This window comes from Struthio camelus, chromosome 7, assembly GCF_040807025.1.
Source record: "Struthio camelus isolate bStrCam1 chromosome 7, bStrCam1.hap1, whole genome shotgun sequence".
NCBI lineage: Eukaryota > Metazoa > Chordata > Aves > Struthioniformes > Struthionidae > Struthio > Struthio camelus.
Genome location: NC_090948.1, coordinates 24,943,825 through 24,960,709, shown reverse-complemented (window position 1 = coordinate 24,960,709; position 16,885 = coordinate 24,943,825). Strand labels below are relative to the sequence as shown.

General features: G+C 43.8%; 1 protein-coding gene across 20 annotated transcripts in view; it reads left to right on the top strand.

Moving 5' to 3' along the window:
* The window catches only part of NDST2 (N-deacetylase and N-sulfotransferase 2), a 145,596-nt gene that overhangs the window by 97,045 nt on the left and 31,666 nt on the right, over positions 1-16,885 (top strand). For 10 of the 20 annotated variants that reach the window (XR_011142208.1, XR_011142206.1, XR_011142204.1 and 7 more), the window contains 3 exons: positions 12,688-12,833; positions 14,016-14,108; positions 14,742-14,853. The exons of 3 other annotated variants lie outside the window; for them this stretch is intronic. The gene's annotated coding sequence lies outside the window, so the exon portion shown is untranslated. Of the gene's footprint in view, positions 1-849; positions 1,303-11,952; positions 12,109-12,687; positions 12,834-14,015; positions 14,109-14,741; positions 14,854-16,885 lie in introns of those variants that run through there. 7 more of the 20 variants (XM_068950414.1, XM_068950413.1, XM_068950410.1 and 4 more) reach the window with 6 other exon arrangements.

Genomic DNA, 16,885 nt, shown 5'->3' with positions numbered 1-16,885 from the left:
TTGCAGAAGTGTTTGCAGTGCGCTGTCAGCTCCTGTTAAAATAACTTCTGTAGAAATGTGTGCTAGTGTGTCATCCTGTCTGAAAACCCACTTCTCCCAAACACTGACTGCAGGAAGGAATACAGCTTTGAGCACGCCTAGCACTTCGCATCTTCAAAGAGCAGAGCACGCTGCCGTGGCAGAGCCTCCTTGTCGCCTCCAGCGCGTCCTGCCTGCCTCCTCTCTTCTGCAATGCCCTTTCCTATCACATTTCAGCATAGAGAACCCTCCTTCTACCAGTGTTTCAGGGGTTCAGACAGGTCAGCTGCCCACTGCTGCCAAACTCATTTAGTACATATTCTCAGATTCATGTATGTATTGTTCTAACATGTTAATATTTTAATTTTGGTGCACAAGATAGTGATTTTTCTGTGTCCACATGCAGATTTATGCCTGTTTCAAGATTCCACTAACAGTACCTCAGTATGCTTAGCTGATACGCTTTTGGTTTGGTTTGGCTTTTTTTCCTGATAATGAGATCAGTTCCTGGAGTGAAACTGTGAGCCGCATCAGGGCAAGAAAAGCAATTTACTGCTGCTGAATACATTTGCTGAGGGTAGTTTCCCTCGTCTTGTAAGCTTCATGTCTGAAGGCGACCATAAACCTGTGACAGCTTCAAAAGACAGACTCTGGCAGCGAGTTGTCAGGGTGCCCAGGAGCGGCAGGCACCGTCTGCATGGACTCACTCCTTCCTCCCCTCTCCCGCCTGCCCTCCCTCTGCCTGCCTCCCTCCTGCTCTCTCTCTCTCCCCTTCCGTCGCTCTCCCCCCACCTCCCTCTACCTTGTTGATGTGGTTTTCCGTGCTGTACTTCTCCCTCTCTGGTTTTCTTCTTGATCCTCTTGGCAAAAGGAGACCTTGTTGCCCGTGGTGCAGCACCTGCCCGTGTTGTCGCGGGAGGGCAGGGGAGGAAAGCAGGGGACTCCGCATCCCGTCTCTGCCCAAACCGGCAGTGAGCTGGTTCAGTCACTTCACTGGAAATGCCTTTGAACTGCTGCCAGAGCCCATTGTCTGCTGTGCAAATGGAGCTCAACGCCCTGCTGTGATGAGAGGCACAGTGTGTACGGCGGGGAAGGAACGGATCAGATCGGTGAATTCCCACCCTGAAGGAGCATCACAAATCTACTCTGTGCCATGATTGTCTTGAGTACTGGACCATGGTTTTCTGGCTTCCTCTGCACACTGTTATCCGTTCTTTCCTTTCGTTGTTCCTGGGATTTCCAAGAGTGACATGGAAGCTTTTCCGAGAGGAGCTGCAGGACAAGGTAGTTCCTGGGAAGAAGAGGGCTGTGGTTTTGGACTGTCTGTGTGGGACCGTACTTTGCCCACCACCCACCTGTAGCTGCAGTGTGATATACTAGTTAGTGGTTAATGCTGCTTATTATGCTCAGCAGTGATGTCCTCTCTTTAGTGTGGAATTTATTTACATTTTTCCGTTTGTCTGCACCTAAAATTCCAACATCCTTAGGTTCACAAAGTGATCTGAGAGATTTTGGTGACACTGAGGGAAGCGAAGGCAGCCCCTGCTGCTTGTAATGGTTCAGCCATCTACCGACTGTGCAGCCCAGCTGCCCTTTTCAGGAAAGGCCAGCTCCTGTAATATATGATTTTTGTGAAGAGCAGCTCTCAGGCTTTTTATTCTTCCTTGCTTTCCCTTTGGCTCCAGGTATTTCCTTGGATTGCTGACTGTATCTGTGTGTTTATCTGTGCTATTCCTTACCTAATTGCTACCCTTAGGTAGTACAAGGAAACATAATTTTTTTCGTGCATTGGTATTTGACTGTTTGTTTAACAAGTCGTCATCTGCAAGGACAGTGCTTTGAGAGGCGGATGGAGGGGCTGCTCCTCAATGATTGCATTAGGCAGCGCACTAAGTGGACTTGGCAGGGCTTGTGTCTAGTACTGATATGCCTGCTACCTTCCTTGGTCGTTAAGCTCTGTGTTAGTTCCCTCTCCTCTTCCTCCTCCCTCTGCTCTCCCTTTTCCTCCCTGATAGGATGTCTCTGCATCTAACCTTGCTGCTGGGTTAAATTCAGCTTCTAAAATGTGCTGGAGGAAAGAAGAAATCCGGCCTTGAGGAGCTGGTGGCTCACAAACGCTCTTGAATAGTACAAGGAAGCTGGCTATAACGGCATGCCTTCTTGTAGGCTACTGCTCATGCTGCACTATAAATAGATGCTCCCTTGACCCTTCTTAGTCTGTCACTTTATTTCTTAGATATCCGATTGTTTGGATGATGAACAGATATCAGCACTATTGGTAACTGATGAAATCATTGCGAAGATTAGAGCTGTTACAGATGGAAAAGTAAAAAATCGGATCATATGTTTTCTGTTCCCTGAGTACTAATACAGCTATATTTTCTAGTATCTTGTCTTCCAGCAATCTAACATGTTAAGAACAAAGCTAGTTCTGTTAATTTAGTATTTAGCAGCTTGAAAGCTTAGAAATAGATTTTTTTTTTAAGTATTCTTTTTTTTTCCACCACAAACTAGTAAAAGAGCCTTTGGGTGACAATGCATTGGAAGTACAGTTTTGAGGTTCTTGGAAAATAAGATTCACTTGGAACATTTTTTGGTCATTAAGAAATTTCTTAATCCTCGATCTGTGATGCAGCTGCCATTTTCTCCTCGTCAGGACACCTTAAACAGAATTTTGGGCCTTAAAAATGTTCTTTAATTAATGAGTCAAGTTTATGCAGATAGTACTGATGCTTCTGCGATGTAGCCAAACACTGCGGATGTATGAAGCAAGAGCATGGCTTGGAGCACATATCAGAAACTTCTCAAATGGCCTCCTCTCTTAAGAGGCTGGATTTTTTTCCTCTTATTGTAACAAAAGCACTCAGATGGATATCTCGTTTTGTAAATAACTGTGGAAATGTAGCTCCTGCTGTCTAAAACTTTCCCTCTACAATGTGGCTATATGGAAGGGGAGATGTGATTTTTCAGTTCCCTCCTCTGTCCTTCACTCTCCAGCTTCGGCTGTTAAAGGATGAGGAAAGGTGCTGTTCTCTGCTAAGTGATGTGATATGTTTTGGGGTATCTAAAATTGCAGTGAAATTTCTTCCCTGTTATCACAGTAACATTAAGACCTATCCTTTCTATAGGCCATTAAATTCAAGAATCTCGGCGATAATGAGGAGGTACATGTTACCAGTTTTTTTTCACTGACACACAGAGCTTAGGTAATGTGTCAAAGGCAATACGCTGATAACTCCAGGAATCTTGAGTCTTTATTCACTGTTGTAATTTTCAGTCAACCCCTTAGATGGCTTACCTTTGATTATTTGAAAGAAATGACTATAAAAATACAAATAATCTTTCAATGCAAATGTTCTCCATTGTTTTAAACCATCCAGAAATGATATATCAGGCCTGTTTGTCTTCCATGGCTTCTCAGAAACGTAGTGAAAGGAAGACCTCTGTAGAGCTAGCATCATTAACCCCACTGCTGTCCTTCATACTAAAACAACCATTTTATGCACTCAGTAAAGTGTTATGGCACATCAGAGGCATTTCATGAACGGATGCAGCCATTTGTCTGAAACCACAGTGAAGGTCTGGTTGCGTGATGCTGCCTGATGTTACTGCTTCAGTGCGTGTGGCTGTGTCTGTGCAGTTGCACCTCTTTCTGCACAGCCATCCCCTGCTAGCAGTGCAGCACGTGCCACCTGTAGCGTGGTGCAGGATGAGAGCGGGTACCTCGATGGCTGTCCTCTGTGGGGTGCCTGCCTTCCGATGATGCTTCGCGACAGTCACCCCGATCAGTTGAAACAGTCAGGTCTATTTGAAAGCTAGGATGCTCATTTTAGTCTCTGGAGCAGACTCTAAATCAGGGGATAGATTCAATAAGCCTGTTTCAAGAGACGCAATTGGTAGTGCTCATTTATTAAAAATGTTGCTGGGTTACTGGAAAAGAGGGAGAAGCAGTTGAGAAGGAAAGTCTGCAAACTAAGCTTACTTACACGCATTAGGATGAGCCCAGGCATGAAGCAAAAGGAAAACTCGGAGCTCTTCGTTATCTAATACTCCCTTAGGGCAATGACAAACTCGCTATAGAGCCAGCAAGCCAGGCACAAGGGCTGGCAGAGAGCAAGCACACACTTTGTTGTTCTCGGAGTACCACCGGTATGAGAATGTTTCACTCTGTATTGCAGCCGTCTTTAATACAAAATATTCCTCTAAGGGATTTGTTTTTGTTGCTTACTATTTCAGAAGCTGCTTTACATCCATTGTGGTGCCTTCTTTCAAACAAACTGTTGTAAGGTTAGGTATCGTACAATGAAGGAAGGAGGGGCACGCTTTTTCACATCCCTTCTGTATGAGCTGAGATCATATAGGGACCCTCCTTTTCAGAACTGGAAAAGACAAAAACAGAGAGGCTGGCTTCTTTTTTTGCTTTAGTTGTTTGTGGCTTTCAGCCTTTCTCTGGTACTTGGTGGCCGCTGCACGTTGTGTGCTTCGTTTAAAGTAGGTCATCATTTTTACACTGAAAATTGAAGTGCAGACTGTATTTGTCTGAAGGCCAAATGTTTATTCCTAGGGGGAAAAGGGAGAGCAGGTAGGACAGACCTCCGGTGCCCCCACTGATATTTGTACAACTGTTTTGTTTTGTATTGCCACAAGGAACAGGGTGGGGGGTACCCAAGGTTAGGAGACTCTTCTCAGAGGGTAGGGTATTTTGGGATTGAAGGTGTTAGTTCGGTGTGTATACAGAAAATTGGTCAATTGACATCAATCTGCTTAGGATCATGAAGGAAAGCAGGCTCCTCTCTCTAAAAAGGTAGAGGACTCAAATATCTCCTCTTGTTTGGACTTTGCAAATGCTAGGAATACAAAGTGATTCTTCATATAGGCAGTTTGACCTAGAATAAATGCACTCTTCTTCCTGCTTCACAATAATTTAAATGCCATTGCCAGTAGTTTAACCTCTGAGATGGCCCTAGTTGAATGAGCACAGTTCTAGTGCTTGATACAAATAGAGGCAGTGAAGGAAGAAATAAAGAACAAAATGTATGAGAGCTTGGCAAATACAGTGGAGGGGAAAAGAATTGTCACCATTTTCATGGAATGTCTTCTATGCTGTGAGCAAATAAAAGTCAAGTTACAATCGTTCTTTTAGTTGAGAACTGCTAGAGGATTTTTCACCTTTTCTCAGACAAGGTGTCTGTCTGCCTCCGATCTCATTGTCTAGAGGGTTTACAGTAGAGCAGTAAGCGATGGCAGTCTCACCTTTATCACTGTTCTGAAGTTTGTGCTTTCCACAGGTAACATTAGGGTAACAATCCTTTCTGATACAGCCCCGGGCATCTCCAAGTGCTGTTGAGGCATCACTGCTCATAGTTGTTCTGTGTAACATTGTTTGCATTTTACAAGTGGGATTCAGGAAATACGTAAACGCATCAAGGTGAAAGTGGATGTTTCTGGACCGAGGAGCGAAGGGGAAGCTGAAGATTTTAATATTCCACCCTGTCTTGTCTTGTCTGCTGTGATAATGCTGCTCTTCCTTCTCTCTCTTCTGTAACTTCCAGGGGAGAGAGAAGCCAAAATCTGCCCTGAAGTTCCTCTGGAAGGCACTTTCAGATGTTGGTCTCCTGAAACCGGAGCCCTTACTTCTGACTCTGAGGTGGAGTCTCCCTCTCTGTATATGCAGGAATACCTGTGCCTGGACGAGAGAATGAAATTGGGGCCTCAGTGTGTGTGCGCGCAGGAAGGAGTTAGAAAGCAGATCCCCCAGTCTTCTGGGAGGAGCTGACTGAGAGGAGCATATGGCTTGATAACCCCTTCACACGCCTCTTGGCACTGCTTGGATAGAGTTATCGGCTCCTGCTGCCAAAGGGCTGCCCCTCTGAGCCGGGGGAGGCAAGGGGCTGAAAATGAGAGCTGCAGCGGTAGGTTTCCTGGAGAGGGAATTACCGATGCATTTGTCAAATTGACAGCCCAGGGTGGCCGAGGAGGAGGGGGATGCACGCATCTGTTCTCGTGCCGCTAAGGGATGCTGGCGAACGCGTGTGTTCGCCCGTGCCCCCCCCCCCCCCCCGCTGCGAGGGGAGCCAGGCGGGAGGGAGCGCAGGCGATCCTCCCGCGCCCAGCAGGCGCTCCCGAGCGCTGAGCCAGGCTGCCTTGCACTGCAGCGGCGGGCAGCCGCCTCTGCAACGCTAGTCCCTCGTGCCAGATGGGTTGGTTCAGAAAGTACAGGCAGGCAAAGTGGATTTTGGGCAGAAGCGAGCAAAAAAAGCAATAGATAAGATTCCTGCTACAGGTATCCGGATTCCAGCTGGTTTTTTGAATGAAGACCATGAACCTTCCTTAACTCTTCCTATCACAGATATTTGGCAAGGCAGTTAATGCTTTGGAGGAAAGGGATATAGACCCTGTGAGGACAGTCAGAGCTTTTCAGATTATTACAAAAACACACATCCAGTTCCATGATGAAGACTGAATTTTACAATTCAAATAGAGGCTTCATTTCTTTGTTGTGTGTGAAAACAGCTTATAGCTTCCAAAAAGCTGTAGTGCTTACATTCCAGCTACCAAATTAATTATGTGAGAATTAAGTAGATCAAGTAATTAGAGTTTCAATTAGTTTGTGCGTTTAATTTTAAAATTGTTTAAAATTTTAAAATTGCTTAGCATTGGGTATTTTTTAGTAACGTATTTATAGGTTCTTCAAAGTTGCTGTCTAGCTCAAAATTTATTTAATTCTTGTCTTTTGCCTGCGCTGAAGAAGAAGAGAAAATTTAGAGTTTGGCCATTCACGCTACCTTTACTCTCCTCTTTGCAGCAATGTGGAGTAGAAAACAAAGGAAAAATCTTGTCTGAAAGTATAGCATTAATGTAATCTGGGGCTACTAAAAAGCAATAATTATTTATTTATAGTGTTGCTGTAAAGTCAAGTTTGTATTACTTGAGTGCCCTAGATGTGATTATTTGCCTCCCGTCATAACTGTGCACAAGACTTTAGTCTTAAGTGATCTGAGAACTACAAAGTGTCTGTTATCTCACAGAGATCAGTTCCACCCTGTGAGCACATTTGGACTTCAGATTTCAACATTAATCATGAAATGCAAGCATTTATAACATTTTATTGTGGGTATTCTCTAGCTTAGGTGACCCACACTCTCAACTTCTGCGCCTATCTAATACTACTTCTCACTGTGGGAAGTGACCTACAGTTGAAAGGGCAGAAAGCACCGTAACAGCATGGTGAAGGCAACTTTCCTGCCTGCTGCAGAGTCTTTGACTTCCTTTTTCCCCAAATGCCCCTCTCTGGATAAAGGAAAGTGGTGAATGTAGTTAGACAGTCCTGCAAGCGTATTAGTTTTTTGCAACCTAACCAGCAGTGACTTTAGTCAGGATACGGATGAAATATTCCTATGGTGCGTCCAGAATATTTTAAGATACAGCGAATGTTAGATTTGCAGGCTATATGAGCCGCTCTTCCATCAGCATTAAATACATAAGCTCTAAGCATGCTAGTGTGCTTCTGCTGGAAACTCATCTTTGAAGATGAGATGTTAAGCCTTTTAGTTCCTGCTTCTTTTGATTATTAAATAACCTGTGCTTTTTAAAAGTAGGCATGCTAGACCTAATGTCTCAGGCAAATTCTGTCTTCAGGCACTATGTTTCTGCCTCCTTAAGCGATGTGAGCTGTCATTTTCTCTTACTCCCCTCTGACTCCCTGTGCACTACTCCCTTTATCTCTTCCTCCTTCTCTCAGCTTTGCATTTGGTTTCATGCTGCCTCCTATTCCTGGAACAGTCTCCCAGTCTCTGCTGCCAGATTCACCCTCCCTCTCTCTTCTCTTGCGAACCTGTTTCTTCCAGCAATCATTTCTAGGTTGTTTACTTGACTGATTGTCTGTACGCTTTCTTTCGTGTATTTGTTGTTCTGGATCGTGTTTCTTATGTGAGATGGTGCATATTGCAGGATAAGTAGTATATTTGTCAGTGTTGTGTCGAGCATTGTTTGCATTAGCTCTTTATACAATGATTAGTAATCAATTCTCCTTACCGTTTTGAGTGCAGACTTTCTCATTACGTTAATTGTTCACTGTTTTCTGTATGCTGTTAAAGAGCAGCCGTGTTTTATCTTAAGGTATGTCAGTATAGGCAGAGTGCAGTAGTTTTTATCAATTTGTGTGATATGGTGGTAGAAAACACATGGCTCTGGGCAAATTTGGTACTTGGTAATATTACTGTCATTGCACAGCTTCACTGCTGGTGGTAATTGTGGTTGCATGACTCTTGTTTTTCAGCATAGATTGGCACTTGGTGGCATATGTGGAGGTGTATCTGCTTACCATTTATAAAGCACTTCGGTGTCCGTGTTTGTGGAATAGCTCTTACCATGAAAACACTTGCAGAAAAGCACAGGCTCCACCGCGTTAGTATACATACATGTTGGTGAGTGGTAGTGTTGCTGTATGCAAGTGGTGGATGAAGTCATCAGCTTTTGCAGTGCCTCCTGTAGGCTGAATACCTTGTAATACCATCTACCCAGGCTAGACTAGGAGAAAAGGGTTCTGCTTCCCTTGGTGGGATTGAACACCATGGCCCCGGCTGATGCCCCATTCTGCCTGGGGAGGATTTCACTTTTATGGCAATTCTGTTCTTTCCATTCCAACTGAGTGCAAGGCAGTTTGACCATTGATTTGAAAAACGGGTTTGGAGATTTTCTGTTTTCAATTCAATTATTTGAACCCAGTTAAAGATTTATTTAAAATATATATTTTTTTTGTTGCTTTAAATTAAGTTTCATAATAAACTGTATTCCAAAGGCATTCATTGTCTTAAATGCCACTTCTGATAATAGCTTACCTAATATCTTACTGCTGTACTTGAAACAGTAATACTTTCATAACTAAGTTTATCCTATTGATATTTAATAAAAGCTTGCAAGCTGGCTCACAAGAGTGACACAATTAATTTTGACATGGAGGTTAAGGCTATGTTTTTTCATCACCAGAATCTAAAATCAAACTTTAAATTTCTTCATGGAAAAAACAATCTGTTGCTTCAAAAACAAAATTGTTTCTATATTGCCAGTGAAAAATGAATCAGACTTTCAGTAGTTTAGTTTTATTGTGAAGTTTATTACCTATATGCATTAGAAAAAAATCTTGAAAACAGCTGATTTAGTCCCCACAATGCATATTTGGGCACCTGACAGTTTTCAGCATCCAGCTCCTTTTGTCTTCAGCTGTAGTCCCTGACGGAAATGTGCAGTCTGCTCAAAATGCTTGAGCTTTCCTGACTTAAAAAAACTTCAGTATTATCAGAGGGTTGATTCGATTGCAAATATGACTGCGTTTGTTCCTGAGTTTGTCTGTTAATTAGGAGGTTAATGAGGTCCTAGGCTTATCCTTCCCTGCCTAAGGGAATATTTAAAAGATGCAACTTCATAGTGGAAAAAAATCCTAGTTGTAATCAGTTGACTAATTAAAAATGCAAGAATGTAGCATCCACTTTAGAAATTAAGCCTATAAGATGAGAAGAAAGTGAAGAACTAGTGACTTGTAATTGCAGTAGCAGTTTTAAATGAATTAATATATTTGAGAGGTATGTATTTTGAAATCATGGGTTTTATGTGCCCTTGTTGATTGTCTAAATGGTCTCTTCAAGGGGGAAGAGAAGGTAGGATGTTGGAACTCCTGTTTAAAAATGGTAGAGAATATGGCACAGTGCAAGCTGTGGTGTGGAAATAAGTGTGCGTTGGCCTGTGTCGCTCTACTTTTGTAACAATTACAAACACAGATGGTCTGAGAAAAAAATAAATAAATTCCACCCACGTTGAGACAGGGAAACCTAACAATAGCTAACAACTCTTTACCACCCTGTTCCTCTAGCACACTCTTTCCTGCTGTCTCTTACGTACCCCTGCATGCGTGGAAAACTCCGACTAGCGTGTGAAGCTGCTGTGGGGTCTGTCAGGGCCATAAGTATCCCCACAGGGTCTGGTTGCCCTGACCTTGTCTGGGGCTTTCTCCTACCCACCTCCTCCTCCTCCTCCTCCCGTCCTGCTTCTGGGTTGAGGACAGGCCCCCTCCAGCTTCCTTGGGCACCCCCTCTCTCCCCTCTCTGGGTGACGCTGGCCCCAGCTCAGGGGCAAGTTGGCCGTGGGGGCCTTGGTCACCCCAACCTGCGGCAGCTCCTTCCCGAGCCCCACGGCTCCAGCATGGCAGAGCGGCTTCTGCCGTGCTCCCGCAGCCCCCAGGAGCTGCCCTGGAGCCGCTCTGGAGCCCTCTCCTTCCCCTTGTTTGTTTACTCATGTTGCCTTGGCTAAGCCAAGCTTACCGCTTTCTGAAATCACTTTTTCTACTCTTTCTGAAGTGAGTTTGTAAGGTGTTAAAAGCTGTCTTGCAATAGCCAAGCCTGCAAAAATGTGAATATTTTGTTTTTCAAGTCTAGAAAACTTACTTATTTCAGTTGCACCAGGGTAATAGAGAACTGAATATTAGAAACTAAAAAGAGTGGGAGGATAGGGCTTTAACGTCACACTGGATTGAGGTCTTTTGAGTAGACCTAAGCTGAAGGCAGGCAGGCAGGGAGTTGCTGTGCACAGCTGGGGAACGTGTTCCTTTACAAGCCCAACAAATTCAGACCATGTGAATCTTAGGTTCAAATACACGATAACAGGTAAGCACAACCTTTTCTGAGGTTTTACACTTTGGTAGAGCATACTTACAGCTTTCTTCTGATGCCAGCTTGGACAAGCTCTCAGTGTAACAGTGTAACCTGTTAGAGTTGGTCTTATTGTCTTATGTTCCTGGATAAAATAGATTTGAAAAAAAAGATAAGCTCCTATGGGTTACCTGCCAGGAGGAAGCAGTTGAATATATGAGATCAGCCTCTTGCTAACTGAGGTGAAATGTTTAAAGCATAACTCAAAGGGAGGAATGGTTGGAGTACTCTCATAGCTAATACAGATGAAGTGTCATACCTTGCATTTCTATATTAAGACACTTCAACTCTGACTTGACACCAAGTTGTTCGTGTTTTTGCTGCAATTTGACTTTATTTCCCTACTTGATTAAATTACTTAGGAGAAGACAGCAGAGGAGACATTTGTTCTCTACAACAGAATCATTTATCTGAATTGTGATAGCAGGGTGCATGAGGGAATGGAAATTAGATCCTTGTCCATATCTAGTGTGGAAGGAACTGCATTTATTTCCTGTTCTCACAGCTGAGTTGGAGATGTTTTGCCATGATGAAGCATACTTGTTGATTACTGATGTAGGGAGAAGGCTGAAGATGGCATGTTCCCACAATTTGGGGTGACTGAGGTATTCGCTTATCACCTGGGTGGGACTGGAGAGCATCTTGGAGGCTCCCCGTGTGGCAGGCTCCAAACCTGCGCTGCTGCTAATTCTTCATCCCACGGCTCCTAGTGGCTGCAGTTGGGTGCCGACGTCTCCTGTGCAGATACCTGGTTTTGGTAAACGGTTTGGGTCTGAGCGTGCATAGGCATAAATGTCAGGGGAGGCAGAAAACAGAAGGAAAGATAATTCCAGAATAAAATTATGAAGTTTTTGTGGCAGGCTGATATCTGATATTAGGGTTTAAGCAGCATATGAAATAAAGAAGTGGAGATATCCCTTTGGGTATCTGTGAGGAAGGTGCCCCCTTTCTCTCATGCGAACAGTAGCATTAGAGAGGCCCGTGCAGCTGCAGAGTGGTGATGTCCCCTCGACTGGTGGAGAGCATTGCCCTCCGTGAGCCCTCCCTGTGCCAGCATCCATGCCCGCTTTCCTTTTCATTCCAGCAAATGTGTGCAGCTGACAAGCTGCATGTTATTTTTATTAAGCAGGTAGCATCAGCGACCGCTGAATGCTGAAGAGTTGTGTGTTGTTGTTTTTGTTTGTTTGTTTTACATTTCTTACATTTTGTTGTTTGCACATCTGATCTTTAGGCAGGCTGAAGAGCGAGCGAGCAACTGCTTTCTCTCCCTAAACTTGTCCTGTGCCAGGACAGTGAAGCAGGCAGGGGCTTGTGGTGCTGACATTCAGTTTGAGGAAATACGTCAGTGCAAAAGTTTGAAGTTCTCCTGCTTTTGAAGATTAGTCAGGTTAGTTGCAGTGACTGTGGTATGATGGGGAGGAGGCAGGGAGCTGAAAACCACATTGCCTGGAATCTTTTATCAGAAAGACTTTTTGTGGGTCAGAGGAAAGGCTTGGTTTCACATTGTTAGCAGGTTACGGTGGGCCTTGCCCCTGTCATTTGCAGGGGAAGGACTAAACCTGTTTCTTTTTTATACTGTGAAGGAGTAAGAAAAGAGGGATCTACTGCAAATGAGGTTGTTGGTGGAAGGGATATGCTTGACTTGATGTATCCAAATAGCGCGAACCTTGCAGGAACCGTGAGACTCCAGAGCAGTCCCCCTTGGAGCTGGCCTGGGCTGCGTGCGCACGCTTCTCCAGGATCTGTGCCTTAGCAATGCCCTCAACTTCGTTATGCTGGCATGAGCATAAATTCAAGTCTGCAATTGTATTTCCTTTGCGCTGGGCTGAGAGGAGGTCACACAGGCCTGTTTAGCATGGATTGTAGTTTAGTGCTCTTGCAGAAGGTATGAAGTCACACACCTGTCTGCAGGGGGAAAAAAAAGTAATGACTACTTCATCGTACAGCTCTTCTCCTCCTATTTCAGGCTGACACGTTCTGAACCTACTGGCCCGCTGGCAGCTTTTGTGCTTACCACAGATCTGTGCTGAAAAAGGCCTGTCCTTGCCTGGGGACTTGCCTGAGCAGAGCACAGAGCTGGCTGGAGTCTGCAGGAGTATCTGTCGGGGCAGGGTAGGCACCATTAGTTTTTCTTACCTCTTTGATCTGCGTTCTGTATTCTTTGGGTAGTCTCTCACCACAGGGTTTGACCTGCAATGGGTGGTAGCTGAAACACATGCCCAGAGCCCAAAAATGAGTTTGGTTGGCAGTTATAGTACAATATGGCTGTAAATCCCACAGTATTTTTTTTAATTTATATTTTTTATCCAGGATGTGGACTGCAACCAGCATTCGTTCTTTTGCAGGCTTACTGCTTCTTTTGTAGCGTGGCTAAGTGTGCTCTGCTGCTGCTACTTAACATATTCTTCACATTCACAAGAGCGGAGTTGCACTTTGGAGGCCTGGCACATAGCTATCACCGCCGACAGGGGAGAGGTTGCCGTGTCTCTCAGTGAAGCAGACAAACGAGGAATTTTGTGTCATGATGACACCATTAAAATGGAATGGGTTGGAAAATCAATCAGATTCCTTCTCTGATTACTGTGCAACTCAATTACTGCATCCCTCTGGGGCCCAAAGCAGCAACCGTTGCACAGAAGTATAGAAGAGCGAGCTGTGAACTAGAGCTGTTGTAGGCAAAGGACGAGATCCTGCCACTGTGCATTCCAGAAAGATGGGTTATATTATGACTAGTAAAAGAGCTGGAGAAGTGTACTCATGATACTGTTTTTTAGGATGATAAGACCTTCTGTGGCATGGCTGAAAGAGAGCAAGTATGACAAATTCTTGATAATGGTGTCAAGTGACATCCATTATCTTCTGTATCCCTGGGCACAAACATTACCGTCAGCCCCAAATATATATATACACACACATACACATACATACCCGCAGACATATATATATGTGTATACATTTTTTTTTTTTTTTCCGGTCACTGGTTTTGGACAAGTGCTTATCTTAAGCATTTGTAATGATTTCCCGCAATAATTTCCAAGCATGGGAGATTTCTGGCTATCAAACACTAAAACTACACAATTCTGATTATTATCTTGCTTTCTTACCATATCATTTGCCATGTGCTTTTAGCAGCTGATAATTCACAAAACGGTTTATGTTTCACATTAACACTGTATATCACTAGGAAACAGAACATCTAAGTTATATAAAGCATGCATCTGAATGTCGGTGATTTGTGAGATAGCTAGCTGACCTTAGAAGTGGTGTTCTGACGCAGCGATGCTTTCCTGGCAGGACAGGAGCCCACTGCACCGGGGTCCTTGCAGCAGTGTAATACTTCATCCTTGCTGTGCCTTCTGACACCCTCCTCCTACAGTTTGCACTCAGGTAATCCTGGCAAATTTGCGGTAAAGGAGTTTGGAATAGATCTTAATTTATTTATAAACTTGAGTTTTTTCAAGTGTTAGTTTCCAAGGAGTTTGATCTCAAACGAGGAGCCGGGTACTTCCGTCTTCTTTAGGAGAGAGCAATTTTCCGTGTGTGTATGTGTGGGGTTTTTTTAAGTGCAGATCTTTCTGGGATTTGCGTTTTGGCTATGAGTGGTTTCTGACAGCTCTCACCTTGTAATATAAACTTTGGTTGGCGTTTTTGTTGTGTTGCCCTTTTTATTTATTTATTTTTTTAACCAGCTGATGCAGTCCCCAAAGAGCTTAATGCATACTATGCCAGCTGGCATGCCCTCTGGCTGTGAAGCCTTGTTAAAGAGATCGGAGCTGACAGATTCTTGAGCAGCAATCTGATACAGGCCTTTTTTTTATTTGTTTTTTTGAGCTCACCCATGTAACAAATGGGGGCTTGTTTGGGAACTTCGCTAGAGGGCTGAATGGAGTCATTGTTATCCAAACACTGCTGTGATTCAAAAGTGTCCAGCAAAGGGGATTCCTCTCCCTCTTGCCCCTCAGCTGGGCACTGCAGGTGTGGCAGCCCAGCTTAAACTCTGGTTTCATTCTTATTCTGCAGAATAATCCGGTTGTCCTGTGATTTTCGTCTTTCAAATGATAACCAGGAGGCTGAAGCTACAGCTCTTTGCAAAATAGAGACTCAGTTCAGCACTGAAAATGAAGTTGAAGAGGTGAGTGAGTGGAAGCAGGGAACAGAAGTGTTTCCCAGGGTGCTGTTTTGGGGGTGGAGAGTTGCAAAAGTAATATAATACTTTGCCAGGCTTTCCAAAGGATCAGTATGCTTTATGTTTTCTTGCTGTTACAGTGATGTTTAGATTACAAACTCCATCAAGTAAACGCTTACTTGGAAATCTCTGTGGGCAACCCATGGGCTCCTGAGCTGATAAGTCCCTCTTTAACTATTTTCTCCTGCAAGAACCACTGCTAGCGTGGTACCTCTGAAGATAGTGAGTGTTTCAGAATAATCTAATTATTCTATTTTAGCCAATGGGATTAGAAAAAAAAAAGTACATGAGCTACTAAGGAAGATATTGACTTGCAAATCTCAGCCTTCTCAGTCAAGACTGAGTATGAGGAATCTGAGTGGAGTGTTTTATATGAATTTGTAATATGGTAATAGAATGAAGACCGCATCTCATTGCAGCTGAGCTCCATCTCATGCATGGAGCTGTGTATATTGTGTGTCTTACAGGGAACTCACCTCGTACAAAAGATACAGCGTTTATTAGATGTTTCTACCCGACCTTTATCTTTCCACCTGAACTGTGGCTCCATTTACTACTGTCTCTCTGCAGTTCAACATGACTTCAGCGCTCAGGGCCGTGTAGGGCCAATGCAATGGGAAAGGCCTGGTGTGGGTGTGGGAAGGTTATTCTCCTGCTTGCTTTTGAACAGTGGCACGAGTTTTTGGATACTAAGCTGGTACGCTGGCAGTCCCCGTTGACTTGAACTGAAATAATGAACCATATCCTGCAGTCAGTCCAAAGGGTCAGGCATTCAAAACAGTTGTGACTTCAGTAACAAAAAAGGGAAAAAAAATCAATCTGAACTCCAGTTCTTACATCCTACCAGGGTTATTTCTCCCCCTCTCACGTGCGTTTTCCAATAAAAGGTTAATAGTGTGTAGAGAGAGAAAGATGATCAGTCCTCTGTGTTGAAGAAAATGTTGCATCTTGTCACTGGCTGAGCTGAATTTCCAAAGCCAGCTCTCAGTAGAGAGGGGCATTTGGGGATGGAGAGAGACAGGATCCAGGTGGAATCTGAGGAACAGAGTTTTTTCAATCTTCATTCTTCTGCAGCCTGCCAGTGTGACCTTAAATTGGGTTTCCTGTGTCTCACTTTCTCCAGTGGAAAGTTATTGGTGTAATGTACTTTACATTTATACTCTACAGCTATTCTGAGGATCTCATCAGGGCTAAGGTTTCATTGTGCGCTGCACAAACCAGCCCCTGCCCTGCTGAGCTTACAGGATAGAAGTTATGTAGATAATACTTATTGATCATGCTTGTGTAAAGAGCGTTCTGACCCTTTTCTCTCCTCCGACACAAAGATACTGTATCTGTTCTTATGAAGTTTGCTTCTCTTTTTGTCTGTGCTTCAAGCTGTACCAAGAGCTTGGAAAAGAGCCTGGTGGGAATCTTTAGAGTTTGACTTCTGGCCTCATCTGTGAAATGATCTTTTCCCTGACTCAGAGGGATTTTTTTCTGTTTAGTAATACACATTACCAAATGAGCATCTGTCTCAAACAAGCAGTTTCTTTTCTTTGCTGGTGTAGATAGTTGTTAAAACCCTGACTTACTATATACAAACCTAATGCCTGTTTTTCCCCTGTGGACAAATAGGTCTTCTAATATTATTTCTGTATCAGAGTGGTTGTGACAAAAAGTCTTTTTAAAGGGACGAATGGAGAAAGGAAGATGAACTATCTGTTCTGGTAGTACTACCTTTTGATATTGTTGCTCCTGTGCTTCCTGGCATTGTAAGCTATGCCAGTCGAGTAGGTGGGTAGAAGGACTGTATGTGGTGGAGCACGTGTCTGCAGGAGTGTGGGTGTGTGAGTGAGAAAAGTTCTTGAGAGAGAGAGAAGTTTGGGGTTTTTAAAAAAAAAAAAAAAAACACAAAAAAACACTTTTACAGAGAGCTTATTGTGAGCATGACTCACTTGTTGAGCAACATCTGGCATTTGGGGTGTCTGCACCAGCT